The sequence below is a fragment of the Miniopterus schreibersii genome (assembly GCF_964146895.1).
Source record: "Miniopterus schreibersii genome assembly, chromosome: 6".
Taxonomy (NCBI): Eukaryota; Metazoa; Chordata; class Mammalia; order Chiroptera; family Miniopteridae; genus Miniopterus; species Miniopterus schreibersii.
In genome coordinates, this window is record NC_138107.1 from 1,545,229 (window position 1) to 1,563,868 (window position 18,640).

Here is an 18,640-nt window from a genome sequence, read left to right on the forward strand (position 1 = left end):
AAATTGATTGTAAATTCAACTTAACACAAGCGAATCAGAATACAAAACACATAGTATGACCTTTGAATCAGTAAATGTTTTATTTCCTTATAACAGTTTCTAACTGTGCAGTGTTTGGAATTTTCACAAAAAGCTTCCTGTCTTGGTGAACTCCAGGAAAGGCCTTCGGGAAGTTACTGTTTGGAAGGACGTTGGGAAGATACAAAGTTCCCAGCAGATGCCCCGCAGGCGGCGCGCAGCGCTGGGGGGGGGGGGGGGGGGGGCGAGCACCGGGCGCCCGACCCGGGCCTTTTGGCCTCGGACACGCCCCAGGAGCCGCGCAGCCGGGACGGGCTCTCCAGAGCCGGGTCTGAGCGCACCCCAAGGCCCCGCGAGTCCCCCTCCGAGCCCCGCCCCCCACAGCGCCCCCGCTCCGCCCCCGGACGGGGCCAGTCCCCCGAGGCGCGGCGCGGCCCTCTGCGCTGCCGCTCCCGCCCGCTCGGGGGCGCTGCCCGCGAGGATGCTCCGGGACGTTTGCGGGGCCCGTGCCCGCCGCGCATACACAGAAACACAGGTCGACTAACCTTCAGCCGAACCTCGCTCCCCTCCTTCAGCCCGGCAGCCTCCACACTTCTCGGGCTGCGCGGTCCTGGGGGGCGCTCGCGGGCTCAGACCCACGCTCGCCGGTGTCCCCGACTCCCCGGGAACCTGTGCGTCTCTGCGCCCCGACGGCGAGCCTGCGGCCGACCGCTGTGCAGTCCTGTTCCCCAGCTTTCCTTTCCTGCTCAGGTGGTCGGGGCGCAGGTGCCTTTCTCCGGAATGAACACCGACCCGGCGATGAAACGCACGTCTCCCCCGAAGTCGGCGCCGCAGGGGTTTCTCCGCGGGAAGAATGACGCGAAGCCGCTGCTCGGTCACCCTCAGGGCAGGTCCCTGCGGCGCCGGCGGGTGTGACCGGAGCAGAGTTTCTCCTCCCGCACCTGCCAGGTTGCTTTCCAAGGTGGGTATTTAGCATCTCCTTGGCCCAACTTCGGTTCCTTCCGAGTTGCTGTCCTTTGTTTAACAGGGAAGGTTCAACACAACACCCCACTATAGACAAATAACTATGAACACGATAAAAAACAGCACACACAGAAATAAGAATGGACACACGGCAGTCACGTGTGCACACCAGGAAGGATGCAGTTACGTTTGCGGCGCATGCATGTACACGTGCCCAGGGGCATGTACACGCGTCTAGAGGCATGTACACGTGCCCAGAGGCATGTACAAGTGCGCAGAGGCAGGTGGACTCCCTGCAAAACAAGTGCAAAATAAAAATACCATCTGCAGAGTCACCAGCCATCAAATTTATATCAACATTTTATGAGATGTAATAAACCATTGAATAGAAATGTATAATAAGACAATAAAACAGAGAGGGGGGAAGGGAGGGAAGCCAAATATTTCTAAATTTAAAAAAGTATAGATAAATAAATAAATGAATAAATAAAAGTATAAATAAAATAAAATAAAATAAAATAAAATAAAATAAAATAAAATAAAATAAAATAAAATAAAATAAAATAAAATAAAATAAAATAAAATCTTACTGGATCAAAAGCAAAAAAAAAAAAAGGAAGTGTGTCCATCATTTCACTTTCTGTCCAAGCCCAGAGGTTTCCCCGCTTTGCTCCCCCCCTAACCTGTCACCCCTGGATTTCATGTGACCCACTCACATCCCCTCTTCTGATTGTAACGTGTAAACAAGGGGCCACTGCCATTCTCGGGAGACTGTCTCAGCCTTGGAGAGTCTGCTTCCCGGGAATGGTCGGCAGTTTGGCTCAAACAAACTCACAAAATTCTTCACAGGTTTGAATGTTTCTTAGGTTGATAAGCTCAAGCAAAGTCTACAAAACTTTACCTGATATAAACTTGTCACCATGGCCCAATCCCACACTGGTATGAAACCAGAATTTATCATATGAATCCAAATCCATATAACACTTTACAAGACCAGTGTTTTCCCCACTCACCCACTTAAACACTGTCTAAAAAGGCACCTACAAAACAAACATCAGCTTCCAACCCAACCTCCCAGGATCAGCTTAACAAGCTTAATGCTCTACTGGCCTCCTTCCCTGGAATTCAAGTTCTAATTCTAACCCAAATGCACTTCTCTTCACTGATTTCGTCTGCCATTTCAAAGAAATCACGCCTCATCCTGAAGGCATCCAACAATCTTAATATCCTAATGAAATGCACTAATAAAAAGACAAAATACAAGACCAATTTTTAATATTAGAGCCAACAGACTTAAATTACATCTTAATAAATATAACAAATATAACAGAGAAAACAAAAGAATTATAAAAACCACACTTTTTTAACCGGAAGTGTACATATAGGCAAATTATATAGAGAATTGCTATTTTAATCATAACTCTTCATATTTCCATAATGCCTATATGCATACTCCGGGTGAATGAATACCCTATATATCAGTATTTAAAGCTTTTAACGTGATAAGTGAGCTTGCTTCCTGTTTGTTAACTTGTCTAATCTAGGCTGGATTGATGACAATGCTACTTCCAGGGGATGATGTGTGTTTAAACTGCTTCTATGTTTTGTTTTAATAGCATTTAAAGTAGAGAATCCCGTCTCGCAGAGGTATGTTGAGGGGAAGAGAAGAGATTTTAAAGCAATCTCAGCAAGCCCAGGATATCCATTTTTAACTTTTATCCAAAATGAAGCAAGTGATACTGTGTTTCAAAATTCAGTTTCAATCTTTCATCAGTAGCCAACTTCAACAACTTATCCTCTAGGGTTATAGTTAAATTTAAATTATCTTTTGATGAAAGAAACAGATTTTACATCCATGAATTTCCTATGCATGGATCTTCTTTTGATGGAAAATACAATTCAAAATAACAAGTTTGTAAGATGTTCATTGATAAGTTTTCTAAGACATGCAGTATCAAGATCGTTACCTACTTCACTAATAATTGTTGGTAAGCTATGGAGCGTGTCATAGCAACCTGTGGAAACTGTTTCTCCAAGCTTTTAACTTTTGTTTTTGTCCTTCAATCTTATCTGCTGTTGAAAAACGTGTTGCGTTCTTTCCTTACATGGCAACATTAAGATCATTAAGAATGCTGAAGATATCAGATAAATATGCAAGCCTGGCTGTCCAATTCACATCTTTGAAAAGCTGAGACCAAACTGGTTTCTTGCTTTGCAGAAACACTAAGAGTTCATTCCACATTCCCACCGTTCTCGATAGAGGTCGGGTGGTGACCACGGCACCCCGCTCGCGCAGCAGCTGCCTGGTCCGCTTCCTGCTGTCACAGTGAAGGGAATGCTCTTGAACTTAACGCGTTCGATTTTACATAGTTCACAATGTTTCCTACGTCAGTAAGCACACTATTTAGTTCAGCTGATATTTTCTTCATAGCAGGGCTCTCTTCATGAAGAAAGTGTGTTCTCTTACACTCGGCGTGGACTCCTGGGCCCAGGAGGCCGGTTCAGAATGCTTCCTGCGGCCACAGCTGCCCATCAGAACATGCTCCTACGCAAAACTGGAATTGCCAACCGCATCTGTTGACACTGTAATTTCTCGCAGCTTCATACAGTTCTGAGCTAGTCGTGTTTGTTGGTAAAGAGGCCCCAAAAAAGAATTCTTCCTTTATATCATCATGTTCACTCCTCACATATGCTAAAGGCTGACCACGCCGGCAACATCTCTGCGCTCATAAAGCCGCAACGTTAAACACCTGGCTGGTTTTATTCGTGGCGAGTTGGTCTTCCACGTCGCTAGCCAGCTCCTGAACACGCCGGCTACAGTGTCACTGGAGAGCGGAACTGAGCCACCTTGCCTGCCGCAGAGTCACTCACCATCCCCAAGCCAGCTTCTCTGATGCCGCCTCTCGGCCGGTCCCGGCAGGTGTGTGCGGCGTTTTAGACTTAGCGACTTTATAAAGTGCTACTTCATAAGAGTTCAGATTAGAGCATGCGATATTTTAGTTTGTCAGATGTAACCTAAAAGTATATAGAACTCAGAGGAAATATAAGCACTTATTTATCTTTATAACTTTTTAAATCATTTTTTATTTTATTTTTATGTTTATATGAGAAACACTGAACACCTGTTTGGGTTGGCTTTTTAATTCACTGCTTTTCCTTTCAAAGAATTATTTTGGTCGTGAACTTATTGTTTTATGTTTCGAATATAAATGCTGCTTAATGCCACGGTCCAGCTGCAGCGGGAGTCAGGGGACCCAAAGGTGGGCAAGGCGTCAGCGCTGGGAGAGAGCAGACTACCCCACTCGGAGGTGGTGTGACACTCTTCCACTTTATTGAGAATCAACATAATCTTTTATACTTTCTTTTTTGGCTACGATTACATTTTTTCGGTTAGCAAGCAAGAAATATTATTCACAGGTTAAACAATACAAGTTTCTATTTCATCAGAATGGAACAATTTTGACGTTTATTTTTTAGTATAGAGGAGAAAGGAAAAATCAGTGACCTATAGAGTGATAGATGTGGCTTCGTTTGCAGCAGGAATATATTGGCTTGTGAGACAGAAATTTTATATAATATTTGCCTGTGGTTACTACTGACTTTTCTTGTATATATTTTAACTATGGACCTATTCTTAAGCTATTATATTCTTCCTGCCATTTTCCTCTAAGAAAAGAGTGCCTTTTGCCATAGCTATTGATTAACTGCTTAAGAATGCTTTTCTTTCGTTCCTTTGGGAGCAAGCACCGGCGTGGCCGCCTCCTTGCCAAGCATTTCATGAAGGGCAGGTTTTCACACTGACCATGCCTTCCGTTTACATTAACTATTCTGATTCCATTCTCATTGTAAGCCCCTCTATAAGGCAGAGGAGGGTCTGGTGGCCTTTCCACACTGTTAGCCCCTTCAGGGGATGCCACAATCTGCCATTTATTCTGTGTGCTACCCAGGGTGGTCCTGTACAGCAGGCGAGGGGCGATGGCCTTTTTCCTGTCCTCGACTAATCCTGCATTCATAGGCGGGGCACTTGAGGCTGGCGGCTGGGTGAGCTCAGCTTTCCCTAGTTCCTCCATAAATTCCTTATGGGGGCGCCAGGGGGAGTTTTCCTGGCTTCTCCTAATAACAATTAGAAGAAGGAACATGTGGTAAAGACTGGACTTGGGGAAATCGGGATTTCTTCAGAAGTGAGAACACTGTTTACCATTCCCAGGTTAGTTATTGATTTTATGGCCCAAAATCCCCCTCCAAGGAGGAGAAGGGATATTCCCATGAAGCCAATTCCTCCCACCCACATGCGACGTCCTCTCCCCAGACGACGCCTTCCGTGAAGCTTCCTCTCCACGTCCGGATCTTGTCAGACGACAGGGTTGGGAGAGGACGCGGCAGCTTAAGTTTTGATGGTTTCATTGCTTCATTAGCCAGTACATCTCCACAAATAATACACTGTGGTTTTAGCACTTCTCCATCAATTATGGCCACAAAACCAAACTCAGTCTATGAGGGATCACACTTCCGAGTAAAAACAGTATGAACTCGTTTGGTTTTCATTTCCTCAGGATGACTTCCATTGTTAATATTTCTTTCACTCCTACTGCTGCAGTCAGAAAAGCTGTGTCTTTTCTTGACAGAAACATCCAGGGAATCATGTTCTGCCATCTGCAAATTACGATTAAAAAAAAATAATACAAATTTTACTTTCCTCCTTTATCTAATAATGTTAAACTACAAATTAGAAACCAGACTTGATTAAAAGTAAAAAATGATTAAAAAAGTTATGAAGATAAATAAATGCTTGTATTTCCTCTGAGTTCTATACACTTTTAGGTTACATCTGACAGACTAAAATATCACACGCTGTAATTTGAACCTATTGTGTACAAATTCACATTTTGTACAAGTATAAATTCATTAATCATGTACTTGGATGGTACAGCTATGTTAAATCATAAGCTTCTAAATACTCTTAGTTTGTATATTTACCTCCTTACAGACCAGCACTAGTCTGAACATCGCACTTTTGAGTGTCACTAGCCCAAATCCTGTGTAATCTCCATACTTCAAAATTCCCACCTGGATACACAGTAGCTACACTTTATAAAAGCTACTGACTTAAAATCTCTTTGACCTTATCTTAAACTAATCATTTAAACCTGAAAACTGAACTCTCCCATCTCCCAACTGAACTGATCCCCGCTCTTCCAGAATATCCCCCCACCGGCCGGGCTGCCCTCTCTTAGCTGACCTCCCCACAGACTCACACAGGGAAGGCCAGGGGCGTCAGCTCCACCTGTTCACACATTCATCCTTCGCATCAGCATCGCATCCTACACACCATTTCTCGCCGAGATCCCAGCTTTCTCTTTCCCCCTAAAATGCCCGACATCAGCAAAGAGCAAGAGATGCTGTTCGCTCCAGAACCATGAACAAGGCAGCCGTCGCGGTTCCGCCTCCCGCTCGGAAAGGGGGGGCAATAACAGTAAGTGGCCTCCCTGGAGGGGGCAGATCCAAGGTGGCCGACATTGTGCTTGAGTATAAAGCACAGCAAAAATTCTTTCTCGTCGTGGTCACAGCAAGCGAAATGCGGCTCTTCCCCGGCTTTGGCCACAGCAGGGAGGCTCTAACCCGCCTTCCCGGGAGCCTGACGCTGCGGCCTCTGAAGGGGGGACAGCCCTGCTTCCTCTGCGGCCTCTGGAGGGGGGACAGCCCTGCTTCCCCGCAGCCTCTGAAGGGGGGACAGCCCTGCTTCCCCGCAGCCTCTGAAGGGGGGACAGCCCTGCTTCCCCGCAGCCTCTGGAGGGGGGACAGCCCTGCTTCCTCGCAGCCTCTGAAGGGGGGACAGCCCTGCTTCCTCGCAGCCTCTGAAGGGGGGACAGCCCTGCTTCCCCGCAGCCTCTGAAGGGGGGACAGCCCTGCTTCCCCGCAGCCTCTGAAGGGGGGACAGCCCTGCTTCCCCGCAGCCTCTGAAGGGGGGACAGCCCTGCTTCCCCGCAGCCTCTGAAGGGGGGACAGCCCTGCTTCCCCGCAGCCTCTGGAGGGGGGACAGCCCTGCTTCCTCGCAGCCTCTGAAGGGGGGACAGCCCTGCTTCCCCGCAGCCTCTGAAGGGGGGACAGCCCTGCCTCCTCTGCGGCCTCTGAAGGGGGGACAGCCCTGCTTCCTCGCAGCCTCTGGAGGGGGGACAGCCCTGCTTCCTCTGCGGCCTCTGGAGGGGGGACAGCCCTGCTTCCTCGCAGCCTCTGGAGGGGGGACAGCCCTGCTTCCCCGCAGCCTCTGAAGGGGGGACAGCCCTGCTTCCTCTGCGGCCTCTGAAGGGGGGACAGCCCTGCTTCCCCGCAGCCTCTGGAGGGGGGACAGCCCTGCTTCCTCTGCGGCCTCTGAAGGGGGGACAGCCCTGCTTCCTCTGCGGCCTCTGAAGGGGGGACAGCCCTGCTTCCCCGCAGCCTCTGAAGGGGGGACAGCCCTGCTTCCTCTGCGGCCTCTGAAGGGGGGACAGCCCTGCTTCCTCTGCGGCCTCTGGAGGGGGGAACAGCCCTGCCTCCTCTGCAGCCTCTGAAGGGGGGACAGCCCTGCTTCCCCGCAGCCTCTGAAGGGGGGACAGCCCTGCTTCCTCGCAGCCTCTGGAGGGGGGACAGCCCTGCTTCCTCGCAGCCTCTGAAGGGGGGACAGCCCTGCTTCCTCGCAGCCTCTGGAGGGGGGACAGCCCTGCTTCCTCGCAGCCTCTGGAGGGGGGACAGCCCTGCTTCCTCGCAGCCTCTGGAGGGGGGACAGCCCTGCTTCCTCGCAGCCTCTGGAGGGGGGACAGCCCTGCTTCCTCTGCGGCCTCTGAAGGGGGGACAGCCCTGCTTCCTCGCAGCCTCTGATGGGGGGACAGCCCTGCCTCCTCTGCGGCCTCTGGAGGGGGGACAGCCCTGCTCCCTCTCACTGCGGGGCCTCGGCAGAGGCTGCCAGCTACCCTGAGACAGCACCCAGCTCCTGCTGCGCGGACACTCCGGAGTGCACGGGCGTTTCTACCCCGTGATACACAGCTATCAGCACCTGCGCATTCTCATTCACAAAATACACGCACGGGATAAAAAATTTAGCCTGTTTTCAGGAAGGTTTTTGGTGTTGGGGCTGTTGTTTTTTTTGCCACCTTAGGACTAATGGAGAGAGAGTCTCTTCAGTATCGCCGCCTGTTCCACTCTCCGTGTCTCTTCACGCTGGGCTCTGAGGCTGTTCTAACGCTGTGGGCCTGCTCTATTTCATTTTCTGTGTTTAGGCTGGCGACAAGCTCCCCAGTCAACTGAGAATGCCACAGGCGCAGGTCAGCTGCAGAGCTACATGTACCCTCACGTGGAGTCTGTTGCACGCCTCTGGGATAGGGCTGACTTTGGGTCATCTGAATCAACCACAAAAACTCAGCCCAGTGTGATAAATCGTTAGATTGCACCCAGGAGATGAACCTACTTTGGATGTTTAATGTACACAGCTCTGGCTTTGCCAGGACTGAGGCTTCCCATGGACAATTTTCAATTCTGGCCAAATATTACTGAGTTCACTGACTATTTGTCCTGAAAATTCCCTCCCATTGTCAGACTGTAGAACACTGGGTGCTCCAATAATTGTAAAAATATCTAAAAGAGCCTGTGCAACTTCCTTAGGCCTTTCAGATTTTAATGACCACAAAAACAACTTTGTATGAGGCCTTGGTAACGCATAGTAAACTTACACTCCCCATCAGGATTCAATTGCACGTCCATGAGACCCACGTGGCATCCAAGTTAACTTCCCTAACGGGCTTTGACATTAGGACTTTCTTGAGTTTTGAATTTTTTCTCTTGGCATGGTTTTCAGAGCATCAAGAACAGCATTATAACTTCTTTCGCGATGTTCTTCTATTTTGCCTGTAACTATTTCTCCATGCAGTTGCATCCACCATGTTCAACGGGAAGATGTGTATCATGCAGAATGTCAACTAAGTCCTCACTGAGTAAATAACACGGTATTTTACCTCTTTCCCTATTTATAATCTCAATCAGCTTCTCATATCCTTTTACAAATTTAGCCAAGCGACAGTAATCAACCGATTCCTTTCTGGCCTTAGCTGTAGCCTCCTTCACTTCCTTTATTAACTGACAGTACTTTGCTTTAGAAAATATCTTGGTATTATTACTTTTGTTTCCTACTGACACTGCTAGGCTCTGAATAATTTTCCTCTCATGTTTTCTGGTTTCATTTCTGCTTCATGAGTATCTAAGCTACAGAGGTTAACATCACCCATTCTTTGAGCCATCATGGGAAGCCACAAAAAAACCTTAAAATATAAATAAAAAATCAATTAGAATATCTTAAAATGTAATTTAAAATACATATATTACCTGAGTGGCCACTAGAGCTTGGGGTGGAAATAGAAGCTATGGACTCACAAAAGTGAGGGGGTAAGATTTTGGTTAGAGTCTGGCTGTGGTGGGATGAGAGGCAGTAAATGAAGAATTCCCACCAGGAGCCCAAAGTTCCCACGCGGAAGCCAGAAGGTGACTTTCCAGAGCAGTGCCCAGGGTCAGCCTTAAAGTAAAGCCTGGTTTTTGGTAAAAAAGGAAACAAATTAATGTTACTTTTTATAAACTACTCAATAAAAAATATTTTTTTACTAGAGAAGCCTCAGCAATACAGTAATTTTTTTTAATGCTATCTTGCTTGAATTTTGCATTTTTTAAAAGATTTTTTACTGAGGTTCAGAAGATGGTGGCACTGTAAGAAGCAGCAGAGTGCCCCTGCTCCAGCCAGACTCGATTTACCGCTAGAGGACTGCGTAACCAGCTTGGAAAAAGCAAAGAGACATACCTTAGGGGACACATTTGGAGGAGGGGCACTGAAGAAACATCACAGAGTCTGGTAAGAGGGGGGAGGTGTAGAAAGGGGGATCCCCCCTGAAGCCTGTGCTGGGCTCTGCAAAGCTCCCTCCCCGGGGAGTGCAGACCGGCACCCAAAAGCGGGGATCCCACACCCGGAGCAGAGGAGAAGGGAAGGAGCGCCCCACTCGGAGGGCAGAGGGACCCCAGGGAACAGTGTGTCCGAGGAGGGGACGCACCTTCCTAGGAAACAAAGCTGCTAAAGGCGGCGGTGACCCGCGTCTAAAGCTCAGGGTGCTGACCATAGGAAGGGCTGCCCCAAAGTGTGTGGCCCCCACATAGAAAGGGACCAGAGGTCTGCTCGGAGCAGCCGCACACAGGGACCCCTGCCTCCCTGTAAGACATTGTGTTGAGCCCCAGAGAGCATTGGGGGGGGGAGAGCCCTGGCCCAGAGCTGGGGGGGGGGGGGACGGTCTGGGCCCTGCGACCAGCCCTGAGGGTGCCCGGCGGCGCTGGAGCCGCGGGCTGCACTGAGACCAGCCGGCTCCCTGAGGCCCCAGCCGCCCGCGCCCGCGGGTGGTGCACAGGCGCCCCCGCACGGAAACCCGCGGGAGCAGGGCCTGGGCGCCGGCTGCCCAGGGAGACCACCTGACCTCCTGACCGGCTGTCTTTGTTTTCTTGGGAGGTTTTTTTTTTCTGTTTGTTTTGGTTTTTGTTCATTTGTTTTTTCTCTTTCCTTTAGGAAGAAGGGGGGGGGGGAGTACTCAGTTTTTCTTCTTTTTAAATTTTATAATAAATATTTTTTAATTTTTTAAAAAACCTTTTACTAAATTTTTTCCTTTTTTTATATAAAAGAATTTTGTTTTGCTCAGCTTGTTTCTTGTTTTGATTTCTTTATTTGCTTTGTTTTGTTCTATCCTTGCTTCTACTATCAAGACTTTCTTGGTGTCCCTGCTTAACGGCTGGGACTTTATCATTATAACCCAGTTTACTGCTTTTCTCTACAGTTTCCCCCAAACCTCCTGTTGGACATCCTCCCTGCCTGGGCTTCATCTATCTCTCCTCTTGATCCATTGGCATAACTGTTTTTTTTCTTTCTTCCTTTTGTTTTCCTCCCTTCTGTCTTCCTGTCTTTTTGTTTGATTGTTAGTTTCTCTTATTCTCTTTATTGTATTTTTATTTTTTCATTTTCAACTATTATCCTATTCCTATTCTCTCTCTTAACTTTTTGCTGGCCCTGCTTTCAGAATCTATTCTATGACTCTATTATCTCCAAGTAGCTTCTCTATTTTTTACATTTTAGTTTATTATGATTTTCTAAATTTTCATCACTATTAACAATATACTTCTCTCTCTCTAACCATTATTTTTCTTTCTCTTTTTCTTTTTTCACCTTTTTTCCCCTCTAGAATTTGTGTTCTCCCTTCACTCTCCCACTTCTCTTTTCACTTCAGTTGTTTTCATTGTGACTGTCAAGATATTTTGTAAGATACCCGTTTCCTGGAAGTTTAGTTGTGTATTGTCCTGCTTTCCCAGCCCCCATACAACAGCTTACACGTCGAGGTTGGGGCTGAGACACAGAGGGCAACCTGAGAGGAGAGTCCTCCCAAGGACTGATCAACAGCACTCCAGACCCAACCACAACAGGAGAACATAAACCACAAGAGGGACACACCTGGAGCAAAGGGCTCAGAGGTATAAGGAAAACACACCTCTGGGCTCCACTGGACTCACAAGACCAAACCTACAGCCAACATCATACTCAATGGGCAAAAACTAAAATAATTTCCCTTAAAAACAGGAACAAGACAGGGGTGTCCACTTTCTCCACTCTTATTCAACATAGTACTGGAAGTCCTCGCCATAACCGTCAGACAGGAAGAAAACATAAAAGGATCCAAATTGGAAAGGAGGAAGTAAAACTGTCATTATTTGCAGATGACATGATATTGTACATAGAAAACCCTAAAGACTCCACCAAAGTACTACTAGATTTGATAAACGAATTTGGAAGGTAGCTGGATACAAAATCAACATCCGGAAATCAATGGCATTCTTATACACCAACAATGAACTCTCAGAGAGAGAAACTAAAAAAGCAATACCATTTACCACTGCAACTAAAAACATAAGATACCTAGTAATAAACTTAACCAAGGATGTAAAAGACCTGTACTCGGAAAACTACGTGACACTGAAAAAAGAAATAGAGGAAGACTTAAACAGGTGGGAGAATATACCATGCTCATGGATTGGAAGAATTAATATTTGGGTAGTAATATCATACTACCCAAAGCAATTTATACATTCAATGCAATTCCTATTAAAACACCAACACCATATTTCACAGACCTAGAAAAAACATTTTGAAAATTTATATGGAACCAAAAAAGACCCCGAACAACTGCAGCCATCTTCAGAAAAAAGAACAGAGTGGGAGGGATCACATTACCAGACTTCAAACTGTATTACAAAGCCACTGTAATCAAAACGGCCTGGTATTGGTACAACAACAGGCATATAGATCAATGGAACAGAACAGAGACCCCAGAAATAGCCCCACCCCATTATGGTCAGTTAATATTTGACAAAGCAGGCAAGAGCATCCAATGGAGTAAAGGCAGTGTCTTCAATAAGTGGTGCTGGGAAAATTGGACAGATACATGCAAAAGAATGAAACTAGACCACCAACTTTCACCATACACAAAAATAAACTCAAACTGGATAAAAGACTTAAATGTAAGTCACGAAACCATAAAAATCCTGGAAGAGAACATAGGCAGTAAAGTCACAGACATCCCATGTAGTGGACTTTTCACTGATACATCTCCTAGGGCAAGAGAAACAAAGGAAAAAATAAACATGTGGGACTACATCAAACTAAAAGCTTCTGCTCAGCAAAAGAAAACAGCCTCAAAATACAAAGGAACCGCTCGGTCTGGGAAAACGTATTTGCCAAGGATGCATCTGATAAGGGGCTAATTTCCAAAGTGTACAAAGAACTCATAGCACTCAGCAAGAGGAAGACAAACAACCCAATTAAGAAATGGGCAAAGGACCTGCATAGACACTTCTCCAAAGAGGACATACAGATGGCCAAGAGACACAGGAGAAATGCTCGATGTCACTAATCATCAGAGATGCAAATTAAAACCACAATGAGGTGTCACTTCACACCTGTCAGGATGGCTCCATCAACAAATGAACAAACAACAGGTGCTGGCGAGGGTGTGGGGAAAGGGGAACCCTGTGCACTGCTGGTGGGAATGCAGACTGGTGCAGCCACTAAGGAAAACAGTGTGGAGGTTCCTCAAAAAATTAGAAATGGAGCTGCCTTTTGACCCAGTGATTCCACTCCTAGGAATGTATCCTAAGAATCCTGAAACACTAATCAGAGAGAATATATGTACCCCAATGTTCATAGCAGCACAGTTTACAATAGCTAAGATCTGGAAACAGCCCAAGTGCCCAGCAGTAGCTGATGGATAAAAAGCTGTGGGACATTCACACCATGGATACTACCCAGCTGTAAAGAAGAAGGATCTTGTACCTTGTGGGACAGTGTGGAGGGACCTGGAGAATATTATGCTAAGTGAAACAAGCCAGGCAGAGAAAGACAAACATCACATGGTCTCACTTATATGTGGAATCTAAAGAACTTAATAAACTGATGAACAGAATAGATTCAATGACGTGGAAGCATAGATGAGACTGATGAATGTCAGAGGGATGGAGGAGGGCGGGTGGGTGGAGGGGGAGAGAGTAACTGAAGAACTTATATGCAGATATGCACAACCCAAGGACACGGACAATGGTGGGGAGAGGGACTGGGGAGGGGGAAGGAACGGGGTGGAATGGGTCATTGGGGAGAAAAAGGGACATCGGTAATATTTTGAACAAAAATAAAAAATAATAATAATAAAATAAAAAATAAAATTTTAAGAAAGAGAGCTAGTGAATAAGCAGTGATGGGAAGTAATGTTACAGATTCATGTGCCATAACTAAAAAGCTGAGCAAGTGTCTGTCCCTGCTCACACACCCGCACCTTCCTCTTGAGCATGCCAGCATCTTTTCCATCTCCTTCCTGCAGATCCATTCTCTCTGTGTTCCTTTTTTTCTAAGCCCCACCTTTTTTTGTCTCTGTAACTTGTTTCCTGAGCCCACACAGCCCAGCTGGTTGGCTTATTTTTTTTACTTTTGTGACTTCTTTCCCCCGAATATATTTTTATTGATTTCATAGGAGAGGGAGAGAGAGAAAAAAACATCAATGATGACAGGGTCATTGATTGGCTGCCCCTGCTGGGGATCGAGCCCAAAACCTGGGCAAGAGTGGTGGCCGGGAATTGAACCGGTATCTCCTGGATCACAAGTTGACGCTCAACGCTGTAGCCACGTGGGACAGGCACTTCTGTGACTTTCTAAATAAACTTTTTGCTTGTATTTGAGCCTTAGATCTGAATTCTTTCTTTGCCAGAACTCAAGTACCAAGGTTGCTGAAATTTGGGGAGAGGGGGCAATAACAATAATAATAAATAAAAATTTTTAAAAGCTGAACAAAAATTAGAGTTTGAAGGCAAAAAAGAATTTTAAAAGTTTCTGAAGGAAATAGAGAAAATAAATAAGGACTGTTCAGAATGGGGCACCTGACAGAAGTGAGAGAAGGAAATAGCTTTAGTTTGGGAAGGAAAGCTAACATGGGAATCAGATGGAAGCTGGAAGACAGAAGGATGAAATAGGGCAGCTGAGGGTGGTGCCGTTGAAGGGGCTGTAGAAGCAACCACTGCGGTAAGGGCCCAGGCAGGCTGCAGGCTGAGGGTTTAAGAGCAGGTGTGAGGGTGGGAAGTGAGAGAAGTAGGTGAGTGAGACGTGCTGCGGGTGGGCTGGCAGTTTAGAGACAGAGGGTGGGGTGGGTACAGAATGAGTACACGGGGGAGATGCTTTGAAGGAGACACAACATGCGAGGCACGGTGGTGGCTGGACAGGGAGCCCTGCCGAGTGGCGGCTGGTGGGTCTGTGAAAAATGGCCTGCAGCGCAGGGAACCCGTGACGATCTGTTTGCTTCAGAGCACTGCAAACACTAGCTTCTTCTCAGCTTTCCTCATACTTTATGTAAGAATCATCATTTCTATCTTATTTTTTCTTAATTCAAGATGGTTTTTCTTTATAAAATAAATAATAATCAAGTTTCTAGTGGATTTCTCATCAGTAGCACTAGAAACTAAAAAAAAGAACCACCACCAACAAAGTGATGGGACAGCGTGGCCACAGTGCCCAGGGAAGATGGTTTTGAGTTTAAAAGTCTCTACCCAGCTGAATAGCTCACCAAGAGTAAGGATTAAACAAAGGGCCTTTTAAAAAGGGCCACGAAGCAAGATTTTGAGATAAATGTGAAATAATTTCTCCAGGAAAAAAGGAACTGAACAAGAAGCAGTAGGATGTGAAGAACATGGTGAGCCGGCCGGGCGGCTGGGGGGAGCGTGGCGGGTCTGGGAGGCCAGGCGCCTGCCCTCGACCCCGCTGGGCCTGCGGGAGGCAGCCGGCCATGGGCTCACTCGTCATGGATGCTTCTCTCTCTCTCCCTCTCCTTTCCTCTCTCTGAAATCAATAAAGATATATTAAAAAAAATAAAACACAATCATGAGTTAAATAAATAAAAAAATTGTAGCTAATTTTTTTAAACAATTAATTTAAATTGTAAGTGCTACTTGGATGACTTTAAAAGAAGAAGATCGATCTGAAGTTTAGCAACAACATCATGGAAATTTTTAAGGCAATAAATAATCATAATATTTTGCAGCCCTTTTGTTCAAGAAGAGAAGTGGGTATTGGTCATGTCATAGGTGAGATTCCTCTATTGTGACTCGGCACTGGGGAGACTCCAACGTTCACCATGGCTAATGAAAAGCCCAGTAAGTAACTCAGTCTTCATGTTCATGTTCGGGTGGCAGGGCAGGATGAGGCTGTAGTGTAATTACACTAAGACTAAGAGACATTCATCCCTTAGTAAACTAATGAAGCATAATGTAAATATACTTTTATAATCAATAGAAAATTGGACAAAGGGTATCTCCAGATGAAGAAACATAAAAGGCCAATAAAGATATGAAATATGCTAAACCTCACTAGTAATCTGCAAATTTGAAGAATACTTTCATCTTCATCTATTGGCAAAAATTTTCAAGTTCGATAATGCCAAAGGTTGGTAGGTAATGGGAGATAGATATTATTATAGATTGTTTTAAGAATACAAAATGTGTACAATTAGTACAGAGAGCAGTGTAGCAAAGTCTAGAAAAGTGGGCGATATCCTTTACTTTGTGACTCAGCAATTCCCCTTTTAGATTTATGACCTCGCAACTTCTTGCAAGTTTTTCCAAGGAGATGATGTACATGGTGTTTGTTGCAGCACAGCTTGTAAAGCAATATTGGAAATAAAATATGTTCTCCAAAGGACTAACTACACAACAACTGAAGTAAATAAGACACATCTCCTTCTATCATAAGGAATTTGCATTAAACACATTATGATGAATAAAAAGAGTATTGTAATAAACATGTATAGTGTGACTTCGGTAAACACTGTAAAATGTTACAGATATAAAAGTGTAGACTGGAAGTACACACGTGGACTTCAGATGGTGGCTGCTTTATGGAGAGAGGGACAAAAATGGACAGTGAGGGGCAATGCCTCAACCGTACTTCTAAATTATGTTCTTAGAAAAAGAAAGATCTGGATAATGGGCATGTGGTATTTATTATCATAGCCCCTGCACTTATGCTTTTAAATATTTTATAATTAATTTTAACTGAAAAAAGAAAATTTGTACAAACTCTCATATTATTATGTTAGAAAAATAATAGAGAAGTAAAACTAGAGGCCAGAGCTCTTGCAAAGCCCCAAGTATTAGCCAATTTGTTTTATAGGAGCCTGTTTCTTTAACCAAATATTGCGAGAATTCCCATGCCTCCAAAGCTGTGGATTAATACCTGAAGAACATAACCAAGAGCAGAGAAATAGTCTTTGCCATTAAGTAGCTAAAATGTTAGTTGACAACACAAAATGTGAGCGTGGGTGGCAATGCTGTTGCTTCACCTGAAACCCATGTGGAAACGGGCTTTCCCTGCCACCCAGAGGCCGGGCAAGCCTCCCTCCTCACATCAAACATACCGGAAAGGTGCACAAGCGGAGGAGAAAACATGCGCACCATCAATTTGTGAAGGAGCTACTCCAAATAACTTAGAATTTACACTCAAAGAAAACTTTGGGATAAAAAAAATTAAAAAGAGGAGCCTTTAAGGGTTAATCTCAAGAAGTTTCATCTGAGCATATTAGCTCTCCCCAGTATAATTTTTCTTTGTTGCCTCAGTTTATTTTAATTTTTAACTTTTATTGGTGAATAATATTTAGAATACCAAAAATATAAATACTTTTATGCACCTAGCATATTTGTTACTTCTTTCATTCATAGAAAACTAATCTTTTTGCTGAAGTTTTAAAAGGGTGAAAACTGCCCTGGCCAGTGTGGCTCAGTTGGTTGGGTGCCGTCCTGTGCACTAAAGGGCGGCCGGTTCACAGTGGCTGTTCCAACCTCCCACTCAACTCTCTTCTCTGTTGATCACCACACACTCTATGAACTCAATAAATGAGCTATGCATTCCCAAGCCTTTCTTATACCCAGGGAAGGCCATGTGTTCAGTTCTGACCCAAAAGATATGTTTACTGGCAGATTTGGGGGAGAACTTTTCCTTTCCTGGTACAAATAATACTTATGTGAGTGGCAGTAACTCACTTGATGCCACTCTCTCTTTTCAAGCAGTTTATCATAAAAATTTCAAACAAAAAAGAGAATTATAAAATGAACCGCATTTGCCCGTGACTTCCTACCTTAAGTGCAGATGTGATTTCTGGAGGTTTGGTACTCACTCCTGACAAATTAAACTGGAGCCTCTCAGAGTGGGGTCCCTGTGGCATTAGAAAATTTGAGATGATTCCATTATACAGCCAAGTTGGAGAACCACTGCTTTAAATTTAAAGAAATTTGGGGGCCCAAGGGAACTATATTGATTTTTCTTATCCCTTCCATCACCCAGAGCACACTTGACCTACCAGATAAAACAATGTAGTTAGGGTACTGCTCTTAAACTGTACCCAAACTTGTTATTGGTTAAATTAAAGGAGAGTCTTTTCATGTGATTTGGAAAAAAGAAATCACAAAAAACAATCTTTATGCAGGTTAATCGGAGCCTGGTAGCCTGGAGTGGCAACAGAAGGACGCAAAGTAGAAGATGGAAAGCAGGTAAGGGGCAGCTGCAAGTCAGAGCCGGTCCCTGGAGAGCTGGGACTTCCGAAGGGCCAGCCCTGACTGCGAGCAACGTGACACGTCGAAAACGTGGGGGGAAGCAAGGAAAAAGCCTATGAAGGGTTCCCCATGGACTGGTCAGGTGGTGGTGCTACGACTACTATTTTAAATTTAGTTCAAAGTGTTCTAATGTCATTAAAGCTACATCAGAGACACACTATCATTGGCCTGTAACAAATACAGGCAAGAACAATTGCTCAACAAATGACAGCACAGGATGACATGGCCTGAAGTTAGCAGCAGCTAACGGAGTGTAAGCCTCAGAGACCCATGCATTAATGTTGGGTGCTTTCTGAGGGTCGGGCAGCACAAGCACCGGGTGCACCCACGGCTGTACCCACGGCTGTCCGACCAAATTAGAGCCTGACCTAAAAGATGGCAGCCGTTATTATTGTTTGACACCGAGCTCTTGCATCTGGAAGACTGGTCTTTGACTTAAGCATAGCCGGGCAGGGGCCTCCTACAACTCTGA